Here is an 18,518-nt window from a genome sequence, read left to right as displayed (position 1 = left end):
TGCTTTTTTGTATGCATGCCTCAAAAAGGAGTTGATTGCTTCATACCACATGGGTAAGGAAAACGTGTGTAAGTGACTCTCTTCTTACACCTGCAGTCATTTTCAGAATTACTGCTGTCCAATTTGCTGTTTCTCTTGAATGCCTGTGATACTGTTTTCTGTCTTTTCACCTTAAATTTTCTTTTTTAAAAAATATGTATGTTTTACTCTTGTTCATTTTAATAATTGCCTTTTTTATTATATTACTTCTGAGAGGCTTCAGTCAAGATCAGTGACCTGCTGTGTCAGGCATTGTGCAAGCATACAGGTATTTTCTGATCCGTTTCTAAGATAATTAAGTCTCCTTGTATTACTTCCTTGTCCTCCAAGCATCTCTTTAGTATTATCTGTGAATGTAATTAATGCTATTTACTTCTCTCCTGGGTTAGTGAAGATATTAATCCCTGACTTAATACAGATCCCTGCAGCACCATGCTACACACCTCTTCCCATCTGGATATATTGCTGACGTTATCCTTTGTTTATGCTCTTTCATCCTCTTTCAATCTTTCAATGAGACAGTGTTTCTATCGAAGCCAATTTTAATTAATGTTGATAAAGATTTTAACATGTATTGCAAACCAAATATATTGTAGCTATTGTTTGTCATGTCCCCATTTTTCTTTGTAGTTCTAGTTAAAAAATAAATCAAATTTACCTTCTACCCCTTCGTTCTTTCTGCATCTGTTCTGCCTCTTGCTGCTAGGTGCATTAGCCTATAGATATTCATGGTCTTTTCTCTTGCTATGAGCTTTACTATTTGAGGGAGAACAAAGATAATGCAAAGCAAGGCAATGAGCAGGATGGACCCAGTCCATCAAAGCAACGAAACACATGGCCATCTTTAAACGCAGACATAATGTCTGTGGAGTCAATAGAAATCCTTACATGCTTGAAAGTAGTATCTACCAACTCAAGGCTGCTGTGCTGAATATATAAAAGGATTGTGTACTAATCATCTCATTTCCTTTTATACTTAAAAATAGTTTCACACTAACCTTTCAAAACCCCCTTCATTCTTTCTGATATCTGAAGCAGTGATACAAAACATTTTGAGGTAACATGCATCAACACAGTAGGATGAAAAATATTCGGATTTTCTGAACTGTATACTTTCATATTTCCCCCATTATTCCATAACCTGCTCCTCATCATAATGGGAAATATTTTAACATGATAATCATATCACCTGTTTATAATGTTAGTTTATTAGTATTATTTATTTATTCACTAAAAAAGAATTCAGTATCTCAGTCACTTTTGAAACACCATTAATTTCACCCCTCCTCAGGACATAGTTGATTTCTTCAGTAGCAAATGCAATTTTGCTTTGCACCCAGCAGCATAATGGTTCTTGTTGACAAATGTTAATTATTTGTGTGGGTTTTCTTTTCCCGACATTTTTGGCTCTGAACTTATAATCAAAGAAAAAAGTAGGGGAGTTGAGAGGGGAGGGAACTTTTCCCCAAATAGTGGAATAGCTTTATTTGTGAATGTCATGGGAAGCTAGAAGGAGAAAACAAAGCAAGTAAGTAAATGCATTAGCCCGAGGGAAAGGATTTCTAAGGATGTGCTCTTACATCCAGCTGGGACTGGTCTCTTCTTTAGCTCAATGGATTAAAAAAAAAAAAAAAAAAAAAAAAAAAAAAAAAGGAAAACAACCCTGTGGCCCCACGCCCCCAGAAGATACAATGGGATTTTAGCACTCAGAGGGAATCTGTCCCCACCACAATTGAAACACAGCTTAACTAGCCTTAAATCAGACTATCTAATCAACTGAAATCCAATGAAAAATAGCTTCTGTTATGCCTTAGAAGCAGAGTGTGGATGAGGAGATTAGCTGGGGTGAGATTAATCACTTTAGAAAAGAGAACTTTAACTACTTATTAATAACACACAGTTCAATGCGGTTGAGAATATGGAAGCTCAGATAAAGCCTTTTAAAAAGTAAGAGCCATCAAAGCAGTTTGCAAATGTCTAGCTGCTCAGATACAGTAGGGGGCAGAACTCATTTTCAGCTGTGCTTGTCTGAGGTGATTCCTTATTATCATTCTATAAGTTTCGCGCTAGGCAGAAAGAGAAAGAAAGACTCAATAGGTTTTTTGTCATTAATGGTTGTCATTTTGATTAAAAAAAAAAAAAGAGAGAAACACTATGGTTTAATGGGTAAATGCAAATGACCTCAACATTGCAGTTTTGTACTTCAAAGAGGAGTAAATTTGTTTTGAAGTTTATTTGGTAGATGAATTGCTGTCAGAGATAAGCAAAAAGTTTTGAACTCCCAAGGGCTCTGGTAATGCTTCAGAAAGGAGAAAATTCAAGAATTACCACACTTGTGATCAAACATAATAAAAATTAAGGCTAATAAACAGCTTTTCTAATGTCAGTCTAAAAGGTGAGCGAAGGATGATTGTGGAACATAACATTATCAGTTTGGAATTCATAAGGCTTTCTATCTTTGAATTTTTTTCTTGTTTTTCTTTTTTTTTAATGAATATTACTTCCACCCCTAAATTAAAAATATTATTCTTGCACAATAACACATCCAGATTTAGCTTTTACAATCAAACTCCTGTATGTGGGCGAAATTAACAGTTATGGTAGAAAGCTTTCTTCCCCACAGTTTCCTTGATAGGCAGACGTAGGGTAGCAACTCTCAAAAGATAATTTAAATAACAATTGAACCATTGTAAAGGAATGACATTTCATATAGACTGTTTGATTATCATGTTTGATTCCATGCTCCTAGCAGCTATAGGACAAAAAAACAGAAGACAAGATTACTCCTCTTTATGCTATAAAAATTTTTCCCCAAAATGTCTCTGATTAAAGACATGTAAAAGGTATGATTTTACTTTTGAAATATCCAGATATCTTTTCAGTCTTAAACACAGATAATGTACATTTTTAAACATTGCATTGACATTAAAATTTTTTCAACGTCATATTGTAATTGGGAGATACTGGTATCTGAGTAAATTTATGCTGATTTGCATCTCTTGTGAATCTCTCTTGGTAGCCAAGTTGTAGATGTTTATATCCTTCTCCCTCATTGATACATACTGTCCTGCAAAACTTTGACACAAGGCAGACTTGTTGGTGCTCGCTAGTAGCTCAGCAGTCGATGCCCATTCAAAGGGGTATACTTTGTCTGACTTTGCTTTTTAGCATCAGACATATATAACAAGACACAGCTCATTGTGTGTTTGCTTCAGAAAGAGCGCCATGCTGTCAACATGACAAAATCAAGTACAAGACAAGCCAGGACACTGTAAAAATCGTTTACCCTCTACTGCATGCAAAGATAGCTTAAAGCAAGGAATACGAGTTTTGACAAGGCATTTAAATACTCACAACTAACCATTTTCTGAAATCAACCAAGTCAAACAGATTTCATTCAAAGGTCCAAGCTGAACATGAAAAACTAGGACAGAGCCTGACTGCCTCTGCAGTCTTTCTTACACTGTCAGAGACATGCAAAGGAATAGCTGCAAGACTGTATGGGCAACCCATTGCTGACCTCTGGCTCAGTCTTCATCGATGGCGCTGTCCTGGTTTTGGCTGGGATGGAGTTAATTTTCTTCCTAGTAGTAGGCATAGTGCTGTGTTTGGATTTAGGATGAGAAGAATGTTGATAACACACTGATGTTTTAGTTGTTGCTAAGTACTGCTTATGCTAGTCAAGGACTTTTCAGCTTCCCATGCTCTGCCAGGTGCACAAGAAACTGGGAGGGGGCACAGCCAGGACAGTCGATCCAAACTGCCCAAAGGGCTATTCCATACCATATGACGTCATGCTCAGTATAGAAACTGGGTGGAGTTGGCCAGGGGGCAGCGATCGCTGCTCAGGAATTGTCTGGGTATCGGTCGGTGGGTGGTGAGCAATTGCATTGTGCGTCCCTTGCTTTGTATATTATTATTACTATTATTATTATAGCGTTATTATTATCATTACTATTTTACTTTATTTCAATTCTTAAACTGTTCTTATCTCAACCCAGGAGTGTTTCTCACTCTTACTCCTCCGATTCTCTCCCCCATCCTTTCGGGGCATGGACAGTGAGTGAGCAAGTGGCTGCAAGGTGCTTAGTTGCTGTCTGGGGCTAAACCGTGACAGACCACAACAAAGAGGGAGCTCAGCTGTAACATGGTAGAAACAAGCAATAACATGGTAGAAACAAGCCAAGCAGCTCCAGAACATCTCAAACTGCTGCTGAATGGACTCATTACTACAGAAACATTTTTTTTTTAGACTGAACTGTGATACATGCTCTCTGTCTATGCTCTGTGAATGAAGCGGACAGCTCATCAGCTATGAATGTCACCTCAGGGAGAATATATAGAAAAGTAAATTAAATACTAGGCAAGGTAGACAACTGCATTTTATTCTCAGTTTTCTGTCACACGTATGTTCTCTTTGTGAACTTGAACAAGTCATACAGTTTTCTAGTGCCTCATTTTTATCTATTAGAATTATTCAACACAATCAATTGTTTTGGGACACAGATTCACCTCACTTAATTCACCTTCACCTAATGTTAGGTTAATGGTTGGACTGGATGATCTTAAAGGTCTTTTCCAACCTAAACGATTCTATGATTCTATGATTCTATGATTTGAGGCATTCAAGGTACCTATGCTGGATGCTGTAGGTTCCACTGATAGCTGATGGAGATAACTCTATAGAGCTGAGGAAGACAAATAGTAATTTTATTCTCATAATTCACACAGATTGGCTGAATGACATTTTGGAAGACTCTCTTTCTCCCTCTCCACATTAACTACAGAAGAAGCCCTGAGGTTAGTCATCCAGCTTTGGCAACTGAACTAGACATCTAAAATTGGACCAGATGAATCTAGACCACAGAGTCTGCACATGGGCTACATATTCTAAATTGAAGGGATTTTAGGTAGTATATCAATACTTTCAAGGTGACTAATGTGTCAGTGATGAATGTGTTAGGAAGTAAATAAAGCTTGGATTATTTCCATTTGTCCTTCAGCATACGTTTTGAGCTCAAGCTACTGGTCTTTTTTAATATATATATATACACTCTACCTTGAACAGTCTTTTTTCAGTTAACTACCATTTTATATTGATTCTGCAGTTCATGCATTGATGTTCAAGTAGACCTTTGGTATTGCTATCACACTTCAAGAGCTCAGCGGGGAAAGAGGTGACTTTCTACTCTTTCTGAGTAAATTTGTAGCATTATTAGTGAACTGAGGAAATATGTATGTCAAGACCCATGCCTAAGTAAGTAAGGAAGAGGAGATATTAACTGTAGCCTGATGTAGAGACATTCTTTAATAGGTTGTTGTACCCTACACAGAAAGAAGAACATGTCCTAAGTCTCTGTACATATGACCTCAATACCATTCAAGTTAATGGGAGTCCTGCCTTCACTTTCACTGGAAATGGGATCTGGCCCCATGCTGATTAGCTGAAAGGATACTTCTAGTTTTGGGTGAGGAAGTTGGTCACCTAGATATTATCCAGACTGAAGGTGTCCCTAAGTCTGTGGAGGTTCATACATGACTGATGGTTACTATTTCTTTTACGAAGTGCTCACAAAGCAGTCTAAGAATCTAGGCTTACTATTTTATTAGACAAAAAATTTCAAACACTCTTTTTTCTCTTTGTAATGTCAGGTTGATTACTGTTGATTTCCTTGGAAGTTACTGTTGTTTCATCAGCAAAGATGACACAGTAAATATTAGTTATTTTAAAATAAATTATGAATTAAACTAATCAAAGAAAAAAATAGTTTCTCAATAAAGAAAAACTGTTATTCATGTATAGATCTCCCTGTGCCCTTCAGATCACCTTATAAATAACACAGGTGAGAAAGACTTTGGAGTTAATGGTGTTTCATTTTGTTTCCTTGAGGGGCTAGGGCAAGGCTAGTCATGTATGTGATATTTGTCTCCTTTTACTAGACCATTCAGAGAGATGTCAGTGGAAGGTATCCATAGGTATGTAATTTACACATTTATTTATCAATCATTTATTTGCTGGCATTTGAAACCTTGTATCACTTTTTATGGTGAGGGCACAGAGAGCTCCAGGTCTCAGCTCAGGTAATTACCCTCCACCTTAGGCACATTTCTACTTCAGTGTTTGTTAGAGTGAATTTCTTTCCTTTGTCCTGTTCTTTTATATCTTGCTGTGCACAGTGGAACTGCTCCCATGTCTCATTTTACACCTTACTGAGCTGTAGTAGGAAAGTTGCTGCCAGACCATCTCCTTTTGTCAAGTGGTTCTTACTCCATTTCTTGTTTATATAAAGTCAGCACTTACACACAGCTAACAGCACTTAGTATTTCTCCACAGGATACTGCAGTAGAAATACTTGTTTCTTGGCAGTCTAGGAATGGTTTTGAGTTTAGTCAATGTTAGTAGAGATATAAACCTGGTTTCTGCTGGTCCTTTCTTGAATTTTTGTAGACAGAGGATCAATAGCACAAACACACTCCAGCTGAGATAACTCTTTAAAAATGTGTCCAAAGATGAGTCATTCTAAAATGACCTGTCCATTAGGCACCCAAGTGAGATGACAATTCACTGTCACAAGCTGTTAATTGAATGTAGAAACAGCAACATCCTCTTTCCAGAAAACATCTTCCCCCCATCTGTTTTTTTATCAACATTTTCATGTGAACATTCCTGTAATTCTTTTTTATCCTAGATTATCCACATTATCAATATTTCCATTGCATTTTCATAAATGCTAAGAATGTATTATATATTCTACATTCACTGAAAAGTCCCTCATTGTTTTCTACAAAGCATCTGCGAATTCACTAGTAAAGGCATTTCTGCTACAGATTCTGACAGTCCCTACTGATACTCTGTGACTGCATTTATATCAGTGAATTGAATATTCTTAGGTTTGTTTTCTGAGAAACAAATTGACATGGCATATTGGCAAGGGTTTCTGAGACCTCCTAACTCTTTGATTGTGTCCAGGGACTGCCTGAGAAAGTGGTAGCTTAGGCCAAAAACCATTCTAGTGACCATTTTAACTCTTTAGTGATGCACGTAATAAACTTCCAGCACCTGGGAACATTCATTGCTGCTGCATAACTTACTAGTTTAGACACAGAGTAAGTTCTTTAGGTTTTTGCTCATTAGGTTTTCCAGGCACCTGGAAAATCTTAGCACAACCAAAGGTATACTGCAAAAAAACTGTGGTATTTAATACCTATCACTTGACAGGATTCTTAAAATGAGTTCACATGATTTCAGGTGATAAATTTATGGAAGAGAAATCCACAGAGGATTATTGAATACACAGAAGCCACATGCAGTTTGTAGTAGTAGTCCCTGAGCTGAACATAGTTTGAGAACATTAAAAGGTGGTATTGTGGTACTTTCCCTGCTCATACATTCTTCACTTTTCACCTACCTAGAATAAGTAAAATAAATATTGGGCTATGTGCAGTTTTGGTCTGAGTAAGTACAGATATTCCTGTATTACCTACCTTCCTTCTCACCATTCTGTGTGAAAAGTAACATGTGTAACATGGCAAGTATGACATGGACCCCATCCCTTTGTCAGGCTATTGATTTCACCCAGGCTATTGACATTTCATTTATAATCCACCCTTTTCCTTATATCAAGTAGGAAGTTGGATGAACATGTATTTTTTCTGCTAGATAGTTAAACTAATAACAGAACTATACAGAATTTCTGTGGAAATGGGGGGAGATAAGTATATGAATACTTGCTTTGATATATTTGAATCACGTATCTGCCAAAGACAGACTTACATAAGCACCCATCAGTTCTGTCACTCAAATCCATGTCAGAAAAAGGAAAAAGGGTATAAATGTTTCTAGTGAAGTTGTATCACCTCATACAATGTACCTATGTATTTTACTATTTATATTCATGCATATATATGTGTGTGTGTATACATATATAGATACCTATATTATATGTGTTATTAAAGCGTATCATACAGTTCTGGATCTGGATCAGTCTCAGCCTGCCTAGCTCTCTCTCTAGGTGTCAAAATCATCAGACTGTAGTTATTTTCTCTTTCTTATTAAAAAAAAAAAAAAAGTTTAAAAAACTGAGCAGAAAGGAAGGAAGATAGCCTCCTCCAACATAGTCTACAAGTCCAATAGTCATGATGCTCTTGGTGGTGGTAGGTATAAATGCCTCCTCTAAAATAAGCAGAGAATGAAAGGGCAGATAAACCAGAGTTTTCTGTAGGTGAATGGGAAATTAGGTGTAAACCCAGTACTGATTCTTCATTGTATTTTCAGGAATGGACTGTCCTACATTAGGTGTCCTCTTCTGAAATACGATCAAGTTTTGTGAATTTAATGCTTATCTCTTTCATTCTAGCCTGGACTTAGGGGACTGACTAATCACAAGACAGGACTTCAGAGTCTTCTTGACATACCAACTACCTCAGGTTCCTCAACTTTGAAGCCCAGATTATGGAAATATCTATATCTCCTTTGGGAATTTAGTATTAAAGTTCTCTGTTTGTACTTTGTGCTTTTCTATTTATCCTACACAACAAAATTTAATTGAGAGCACAATTCAATTAAAAGAAGATATTGCTCTTGTAAAGTAATGAACATCTGCATGAATCTTTAAAAAACAGTTTTAAATATCTTCAGTATCATTAACATTTGTGTGTGAATTGTAGCATAATATATGAAAGGTCACATCTTTGGAGGAATTTTAAAAGCTTTTCATAATATTACATAATCATATTTCATCATAGGAAAATGAAACCTGTTCTTGGAAAGTTTACAATCAGCCAGTTAGCCTTTTGGATTTGCTGTTGAAAAAGTCAAATGAGCAATCTGATAATTGCAGACAATCAATCTCTATGCAATGTGCAAACTTAAAAATATTTTACTAATATAGTAATCTTCCTGTCCTACAGCCACATAGTTGTATACTCACTCTTTATTTATTTCTTCTTCAGGTAGAATGTACCAGTCTGTATCAGTGTGCTATTTAGTGCTAAAAACAATAGACTAACGGCTTTACAGAAAATAATCTTTTCTTTACTTCATTATAAGTGTAACATGAAAAATATTACTTTCTCCACTTTGACTCAACCACCATCCTCAAACCTAAATATGTTAGAACTTTCAAAAGGGTAATGAAACAGTCTGAATGATTTGCTAAAATAGAAACATTGCCTCCATTATAGCCTAAGAAAGGAGGAAAATATATGTACTTGTAAACAAAACCCAAATCTGAATCTAGTTTAAACTTTCATGATTAATGTCTAAATTTTGACATTTGCAGAGATATAAAACAAACATTGCCAACTGTACTCAAAGCCCTTCTAATCTGTTCATCATTTACAGTTTAGATTTAATTTACCATTTTTACAATAATTTAATAACATTTTCAGTAATTCTTGCTTTTGACACTGAAACAGCATGGGGTTGATTTATTGTGTTTTCAGACTTGTGCTTTTATGTAAACAGATTAGTATTTTCACAGCATGCTTGGAACAAATGGATCAAATTCTGCTCCTCTTACACCAATACAAAATCTATTGACTTTGTTGAGCAACAGAGAGAAAATTTGACTGAATTGCTTCAGTAAGTCAAGAGGAGTCAGGATAAAAGATTAAAAACTTTTGCCTATTCTGGAAGGCAAAAGAGACCAATTTCACATAGCACTGAAGAAAATGGAATAAACCATCAGTCAAGACAGGTTCTGTGTCTGACAGCTTTTATCTGTTATATTGTTTATTACCTCTGGGTTTACCAGCTTTGATAGTTACAGAAAATAGATTCATATGTATAGATAGCACAACATGATGCAAATGTGTTGTATATAACATCTTTCATACAAACTGATCCCTAAATGTTGTCATAGAGATAACTAAAATAATTACAAAATTAAATAATAAAAAACAGAGGGAGCAGAAGGAAAGTAAATGTGATAGGTAAGGGAGAGGATGTTTTTTCAGGGGAGACTTGAGATTATAGCATCCCTATGAATTATAGCTTACATTGGTAACAAACACTCCTGCTGTTGCTAGAGGATTTTATTCATCTGCATGGCATGACTCCTTTATGCCATTGCAAAAGGCAATATAAACATATGGCTCTATTTCACTTTCTTCAGCAAACAGGATGTTTAAGCCCTGAAAGGCAAAGGTATTAGGATGTGTTTAGTGAGAAGCGACATGTTGGATCTAATTCTGTGTTCTCTTAACTGTGAAATGCCATTGAAGTCAATGTTACACAGATGCCACTGGCAGGAGATTTTGCTTTTTACTTCTAAAAATCTGCTAACAGTGTCAGAGAGCAAAAACTGATCAGAAATCTGTTTAACTCCTCTCATCATCTGTTCTTTTAGCTTTCCTCAAAATGTGTCAAAAGATGGGTTTTTTTCTGGGCCTTATCCAGCTTCCATTGACATCTGTGAAGAACTCCTTTTTCTACCAGTGGTCTATGAACTGTAAGGGAGTCTTTTGCAAAGATAAAATGATCAACAGAAATTTTTGCTTATATGTATTTTTTTGCTAAATCATAAGACCTTACACTTTAGGGTGCCAGTCCTGTAAATCTTATCTATTTCAACTGGATCAGCAGGACTACACTTACAGACATGGAATGGTTCATTTTCAGTAATCTCCTTTCTCTAATTGTAAGTTCCCTGCTACTGCACTGTGGGTTCTAAATAACAAAATAATTGGCACACAAAACAAGTCTGAAGTTATGCATATAAGTTCAAATTCAGATAAATATCCCTTCTGCAAAGGAAATTTAAGCATGCTTTTGACCCAATAGAATTCAAGAACATATTTAAACATTTTCTTATAAGACAGGACACAGGAGTTTTCCTGCATCGTCATGAAGCTGCTGTATTTGGGTCTACCAACAGGTTAAATGGGCTACCTAAAGGCAATTTTTCAGTTCTAATTAAGCCAATTTTTCACCATCTGTAAAGGAGTACGTGGCCATTTACAGGCAAATGTGTGATTTGTCTGTACAATTACTAAAATTATACATATGCATTGGGTTGAAATGAATCGCTTAAATTTGTATACATATGAATTTGGGAAAATCAGACCCCCATGCTTTAGAGTGTGATGTGAATTATACAAAGTGTGGCTGAACCCACACCTAGTGAGGAATTTTAATTTGGGGATTTCCCCAGTTGTGTACTTAATGTTATGCTAATGTTTTTTCCATTAACAGCTAAAAAGATCCATTGCCTCTCTTTTCAGTGGGCTTGTTGCTAATGAAAAAAGATCTTTTGTTCCATAGCAAAACTGTACAGCTCAGGCAGAATGATAGCATGCTGGCTCTTTACACTTTGGATGTTAAAAAGCCTCAGGCAAAATATTTTGCTGAAAAAGGCAAGCCTGGCTCCATTCATTTCACAAGTACTGCCCTCTTACACTAGCTGTGACTTTATCTCTTTATTTAATGATTCACTGCACCCAGATATTTGCATAACAGCATATATCTGTGTGGAACTAAATGTTAGCCTTCTTTCTAAAGAGATCCATTTTGAACAGCAAGAATATATTCTCTTGTCCTGGGGCATCCTTCCAGCAGCACTTGTTGAGGTGATATAAATAAATCACAACACTATTCCAAAATGAAATCAACAGAAACAAATTCTTATGTCTCCCTTTTTTTTTGAAAGGTGACGTTGAGCCAGAAAATTCTCTGTTGTTTTGAACAAGGCCTCTGTTTATCCACTGAGCCAAGAAGGGTGGGAAACTATTCAGGAAGTACTGTTGATTTTAAACATCATTTAGACCAAAGAACAGATTTCAAGTGACCTTCCGCTGTGATAACAATACCTGTAAGCCTAAAAAATGGCTTTCTCTAAAGGAAGTCAAAGTCTCAGCTATGAAATATGATAAATAACAATTTAAGTTTAGTTTAAACCAGTAACTAGCAATAAAATACCAGTTGGTATATCAAAAAGACCTCTGCTGAATCAGAAATTCTGATCTTATTTTGACGTTCTGAAAAATTTTGAGTAATCACAAGCAGACAATACAATCGTTGAAAGTCTTGGCTTTGGTTTGGTTTCAAACAATTGTTACTCTCTAGTATTTTCCCTTTTCTTTCATTTAATACTTCCTTTATAGTACAAATGAAGCTTATAGAAGCTTACAGTATTTTAGTTTACTGTCAGCACACAAAATATAAAAATCCAAAGGTTATACAGTTATCTTCAGGAACGTCAGTCCTGACAATAAAAAGCTGTCATAGCAAAGCTACAGTCTTATTCTGCATGAACATCAGCCCATCAAAATGGTCTTTAATCACTAACACACCTGCATTTGTACCTGAATACTTTATGAAGGGGGTTTTCTTTATTTTTTTCTTTTATGTTTTTCTTTTTTTTTTCTTGTATCAGGAATAGTGTGGCCAGCAGGAGCAGGGAAGTGATTGTCCCCCTGTACTTGGTGCTGGTGAGACTGTATCTGGAATACTGTGTCCAGTTTTGGGCCCCTCAATACAAGAAAGACATTGAGGTGCTGGAGGGTGTCCAGAGAAGGGCAACAAAGCTGGTGAAGGGTCTGGAGCACAGGCCTTATGAGGAGCGGCTGAGGGAGCTGGGATTGTTTAGCCTAGAGAAGAGGAGGCTGAGGGGAGACCTTATCGCTCTCTACAGCTCCCTGAAAGGAGGTCGTAGTAAGGTGGGTGCTGGGCTCTTCTCCCAAGTAGTTAGTGATAAGACAAGAGGAAATGGGCTCAAGCTGCATCAGGGGAGGTTTAGGTTGGAAATTAGGAAAAATTTCATTACGGAAAGGGTGGTCAAGCATTGGAACAGGCTGCCCAGAGAGGTGGTGGAGTCCCCATCCCTGGAAGTGTTCAAAAAAACCGAGTAGATGTGGCACTCTGGGACATGGTTTAGTGGACATGATGGTGTTGGGTTGATGATTGGAATGATGATCTTAGAGGTCCTTTCCAATCTTAATGATTCCTAGTTTTTACTTTTATTATTAATAATCCAGCCACCAAACCAGGAAACATGAAATTGGTACTATACCCTTAATTGGTTTAGTGATGGACTTGGTAGTGGTAGGTTAATGGTTGGACTGGATGATCTTAAAGGTCTTTTCCAGCCTAAACAATTCTATGATTCTATGATTCTATTCTCCTGAGTTTACACAGGCTTTGTGAACATCCCTTTTCACAGTAAGTGATGACTTACTATCCATAAGGCTCCTAAATGTTGCTAGGGAATCCTGTTGAAGTATAGAAATACAGCTTTGTTTCAGGACAAATATCAGCTGGGCAAGAATGTTAGGAGATTTATGAAAAATCATTGTACCTCAGCTCTGTGACAGGATGACAGCATAGCTCAGCAAAAAGTAGAGCAACACATAACACTCATTGTATGGCTGAAAGTTTTCCCTAAAAAAGGTTAAAGCCTAGCTTTGGGCCTGGGATTACCCATTTTACACTGAAGTTATTGGTTACCATGTCTTGGTAGAGAGAGTAAATCCCAGCCTCCCACATCACCTCATGTTCACCTCAAACTTGCAAACACACATTCTTCTTCTAGTTGACCTTGATATCATTTACATATTTTATTAAATAAGTTGAGCATCCTATTCCTAGGTGAATACTCACTAATCTCTTACATATGAGGGAAAGCGGAATAGAAGCCATCTTCTCTAGCTGTGACTTGAAAGAAAAGAGTGACCTCTGCTGAAGCATGTCACAGACCTCACAAGGCAGGCGACAGCTGCATGCAATGATACAAAATTGTTAAAGCTGAGAAGCTAGCATTTTCAAGATAAATTGGAGGGAAGAACTGAAAAGATGCACCCCTTCCTTCAGCTCTTTATACTGTGTAGCTTGGGTATCATGCCATGCAGCAAATTGCCTGCTGCAAATTTCTTTCCAAGTCCCTTAAATCCACTCAAACTCTATGTAAGGAGCATTGGGCCAGATTCCCACATGTGTATTCCCCTGTGTAAGGAAAGTAGCTGCTGAGCTCTGTAATTTCTGCATGATTTTGTGATGGTAGCTTCCTGCTTGCTGGCTTTGTATGCATTTACAAATATACATAGGATTTTTTTCAATTATTTATTGTTAAAATTGGTTCTGGTGAAATAAAAACATACATTTAGAGACAAAAAAGGCTACTTATTGGTTTTTATTTCATCAGGGTCCAAAACAAGCATCAGAGAATTGTACATCAGTACTTGTAAGGATGATGATGGGAGAGATTCCAGACACTTTTATTTTTGTTTTTAGCAGTTGTTAAATTTTTTTTTCAGTCTCCATGGCAACAGTGGGACTCTGCTCCTGTCACATGTTCTTAGTATATCACCCCTGTCTGTGTGGAAGCAGTGTTTCACCCATTTAAAATCATTATTTTGTGCTATCCCTATTTTTCCTAGAGGCAGAGAATCTCATTCTGATCTTGCCTTCACCAGTTTTACATGAGTGTCACTCTTACATAGGAGAGAAGTTCAGTCTGATTCACAGCAATGAAAAACAGATTAGAAATAAGGTCATGCTGTAACTGACATCATGACAGAGTTCTCATCACTCAAAACTTATTTCACAGCTCTTCCAGCTCTTTTCCTTCATGTACAGAGTCATACTCCTTTATAATATTCATATGTAGCCCAGAAATACACATTGGGAAAATTGGAAGATAACCTCACCTGAACTGCAGTTTCAATGGAAAGGGAAAAAGGAAAGTAGTAGACACACTATATCCTACACCAGCAAAACATGGATAGAGCCACCCTTTTCATGGCAAGGTCTCCCTCCTCCTGAGCTGGTAAGAGAAACCCTAACCACTGAGAGAGGGGTTTTTTTTCACAGCCCAGCCCTTTCTTGCACAATTTGCACATGTAAACATTTGCTTGAAAATCCAGTTGGTGAGAGTGGGAGAGGTGCTATATTATTAAACATCCAAATTATGCCTCTGTAATTTTGTTCTATGACTGTCTTCTCAAATCTATCACATGGTTGTTGAAAAAGGAAGTGGCATCTGGTCTGAACATGAATTTTTGACCAACTTACAGACTGGAGGTATTAGCTTCTGTAGTTATGTATACGCAGTTCTCATAAGTAGTGATGAAAATCATTAATTTACTTTGTCTATTTATATCACCAAATATTTTCTACCAACCATCCAATTTTTTACAGCTATTTGACTTAATATATTCAGCAGAAAGGATCTATAAATAGGACCATTATCTGGATTAGAAAAATTCCTTAAAACTGATCATCCAATGATTTGGACAGTTACTGTTTCGACACACATCTTGGAGACAGCATATAAGAGATACACACTGTGTTTACAAATAATAGTGTGATCTCAGACCATGAAGACTTTCTTCTGAATGACTTAACTTTGGACATGATAGTGAAAACTCCTACCCCCACTGGTCAGCATTGCAGTCACTGCAGCTTCTGAAGCTGGAACTCATCAAGCTGCGAGAGGAGTGTGCAGTCTTCTCCCTTAGGATTTTCTCTGGGAAAGAAGGAACCCTGCAGTGTAAAAAGGAAATTAAGAGGTATGGAGACCTTATTCTCTCATGTGTGAAACACTTAACATCTGCCTATCTATAAAATTAGAAATAGTAGATAATTACTTACCTTTCACAAATTATCTATCTTCCTACTACTAAATAGTTCTGGGTTACCAGGAAGATTAAACAAAACAAAGACATATTTTATTTATAAAGTATTTTTCAGCATATAAGCTGGTAAAGCACAAAGGCTACCACCACTGTCTAAAGCTGCCTTCAAGTCTTTATCTTTTAAACATAGTTGTCTCCAAATGTGTAGTGACTCAATGTTCTCAGCTTTCTGCATTTTAGCATGCTGTATATTTTCCTTAATGCACTTTGCTGGCAGAATCTTTCCATTACCAAAGAGTCCCAGTTTTCTTTTATGGAAAAGTATATTCTTAGTCATTGTGATGATAAAAAAATATTTGAGAACATAACTCTATGTTGTCCAGTTGCAGAAGACATGGAGTAGATATGCAGCATTTACTGTATATTAAAACTCATGATTTTAAGTGAGTATCAGGATCTTGATTTATGATTTTAAAATGCCTGGTACTGGCAGAATTTTCTTCTAAGTCCACCAATGATGTAATGGTTTAATCTTTTATTCATAACATTCCTGATTTTATATGAATTGTTTCACTTCATAGGAGAACACTATCGTAAGGAATGCAAACTTCTTGACACTGAGAGAGCTTTTTCAGATTAGTAATTAATAAGCTTGATGCTACATCCCGATGGCAAAATTCCTGTTAATTTCAATGAGACCATGATCAGGCTCAAAGTCATCTGAAATTTCTGTGAATGTAAAAGTTATTTCTTTCTTTCAGCTACTTTTTGGACACTAATAAGGCTGAATTTAATGGAACTTACTACATCCTTACTGGAAGCAGAATTTGACCCCAGCTGAAAAGATTGCCCCCTTCTTTCACTTTGTTTTGAAAAAGAGCTACATTTTCATAATAGTGTCCGGGTACGCGCACAAATCTCATTACCCAATAATAGGATTTGTCTACATACCTCCTGCTCAGTCTTTTGGAAACGTACATGTCCCTCAGCATGGGTTATTTTTTTTCTTCTTGTTTCCATTTACATCTGTCCACATGAGTACAATAGATTATGTTCTATATAACAGTTTTAGTCAAGCAAAAGTAGCTAAGTATATAACCAAGGAGGAGGCGGAGATATTCTTAAAGGACAAAATCAACTTTGGAAGCTAAACTCTCACTTTTGTTACAACAATTGAGACATCTGAGAGTAAAAATATGCCAGAGAGGTGAAGCAACATGTCATGGAATAGCTCAAATATAGCAGCAAAATGCTAAAGCAATGTTAATTATAGTTTGCAGTGCAGATATCCTATGATTGGATTCATCTGCAACAGTGAAGTTGTCTTATGGAAACTTGAGATACCAACATTTTAAATTGGGGATATGGATGACAGTTTAGGTTGATCCTTATTTTCCTCTGCATTTCTTTCAAAGTGGTAAAGGGAAAGAATTGAAAATCACTTTAATCTTTACTGCTTTACTTCCAATCACTAGTTCTATAGCTGTTCTGACTAAACATGTTATAGAAGCTGAGTTAAGTTTTTTATTCAGAATGTAGAACACTAAATTTTGGAAAAGCCCTCACATAAAGGTTTGGAGGGGAAAAAAAAAAAAACAACAAACAACCCACCCCCAAACAAAAAAACCCAAACAATTAGAAGTAAACCATAGGAATTAATATGGAATAGAGAAACAAATACACTGAAAAGCAAAATATATCCAGATCATTCCTATGCTCTGGGAAACTCTTTGAAAAGGCTCATCACTTGTCAGATGTATGAGAAACAGCTGGAAATCTGGGCTGTTGATAGAGGTTTGTCCTTTGTTTTATTTCTCCTATCTCTATATCACACTGCCAGTCTCCCCTCTTATTTTTTTTTCTTTCTTTCTCTGTATAAAAATAGTTGCTTAATTCATATAAAGAAGCATTTCTCAGTGAAAGTCATGCTTAATTTACCTTTTCCTTAATTAACCTTCTGAAAAGTTAAGGTCCATCTATCTCACTTGTTGAAAAGTATAGATAAGATGTTTCGTTATTTGGATATGAGGTTTTCCTCTGTGCGTATGTCTTACATGCTTGATGCAGAAGGCTAAATTTTCACTTTTTTTTCCTGAATATAGGCAAGTGTCCTAAGTCTTGTTGCTATGGAGTTTAGCCATAGCAACAAACCAAAAAGCCAATGTGTTTTAATTTCTATTTTCCCTTCCAGTTTGCCTAGTAAAGAAGACATACTAGATATAGCATTGTCAAAATAAATGCAGTATTTCCTGTGAGACGTCAAATATTTAATCTTTCAAAAGATTATATTGTGCGAAAATGCTAAGCAAGAAGGTGAGGATGTTGTAGTCAAGTTATCCACATCCCCTTGATGCACAGGTAGGAAGTTAAAAAGTGATTATTGCAAAAGGTCAGGTTTTTAGTTACATATTTATTGAATATAAAAAATACCATGATACATTTTGTTCTTTGCCAAGATAATGGTACTTACTTTTTTACATAACCACACAAAAGGTAAGAGGTGAACAGCTAGTCTTCGAAACTTAAAAGAGATTTATGATATATGTGATGCATCTTTGCTTCACAAAAGATTTTATGCCTCTTCTCCAGTCAGTGATAGCTTACAGTCAATGTTGTACTGAGCTTAAATAAACCTACATAGAACTTGTGGGACAATATCCCAGTCTGTTGAAAAGATATAAATTATTTTCTTGTGGCTGAGGTGAGGAGTGTGAGGAAAGGCAAATAGTTTATTCAACAGATTCTTCCACAACTTCCCAAAAGATTCCCAGTAAGTCATGCAAAAGTAATTTTCAGTCTAAAAGAAAAGGTTGGCTTCCTGCCTCTTTCTCACTTTAAATGGAACTTAGATGCCTGACTGTCATTTCTGTTATGGAAAATCTTACTAATTGCCTAGACAATCAGTTTTT

The sequence above is a fragment of the Pelecanus crispus genome, chromosome 3 (assembly GCF_030463565.1).
Source record: "Pelecanus crispus isolate bPelCri1 chromosome 3, bPelCri1.pri, whole genome shotgun sequence".
NCBI lineage: Eukaryota > Metazoa > Chordata > Aves > Pelecaniformes > Pelecanidae > Pelecanus > Pelecanus crispus.
The sequence above is the reverse complement of the archived record's forward strand: the minus strand, read 5'-3'. Positions refer to the sequence as shown.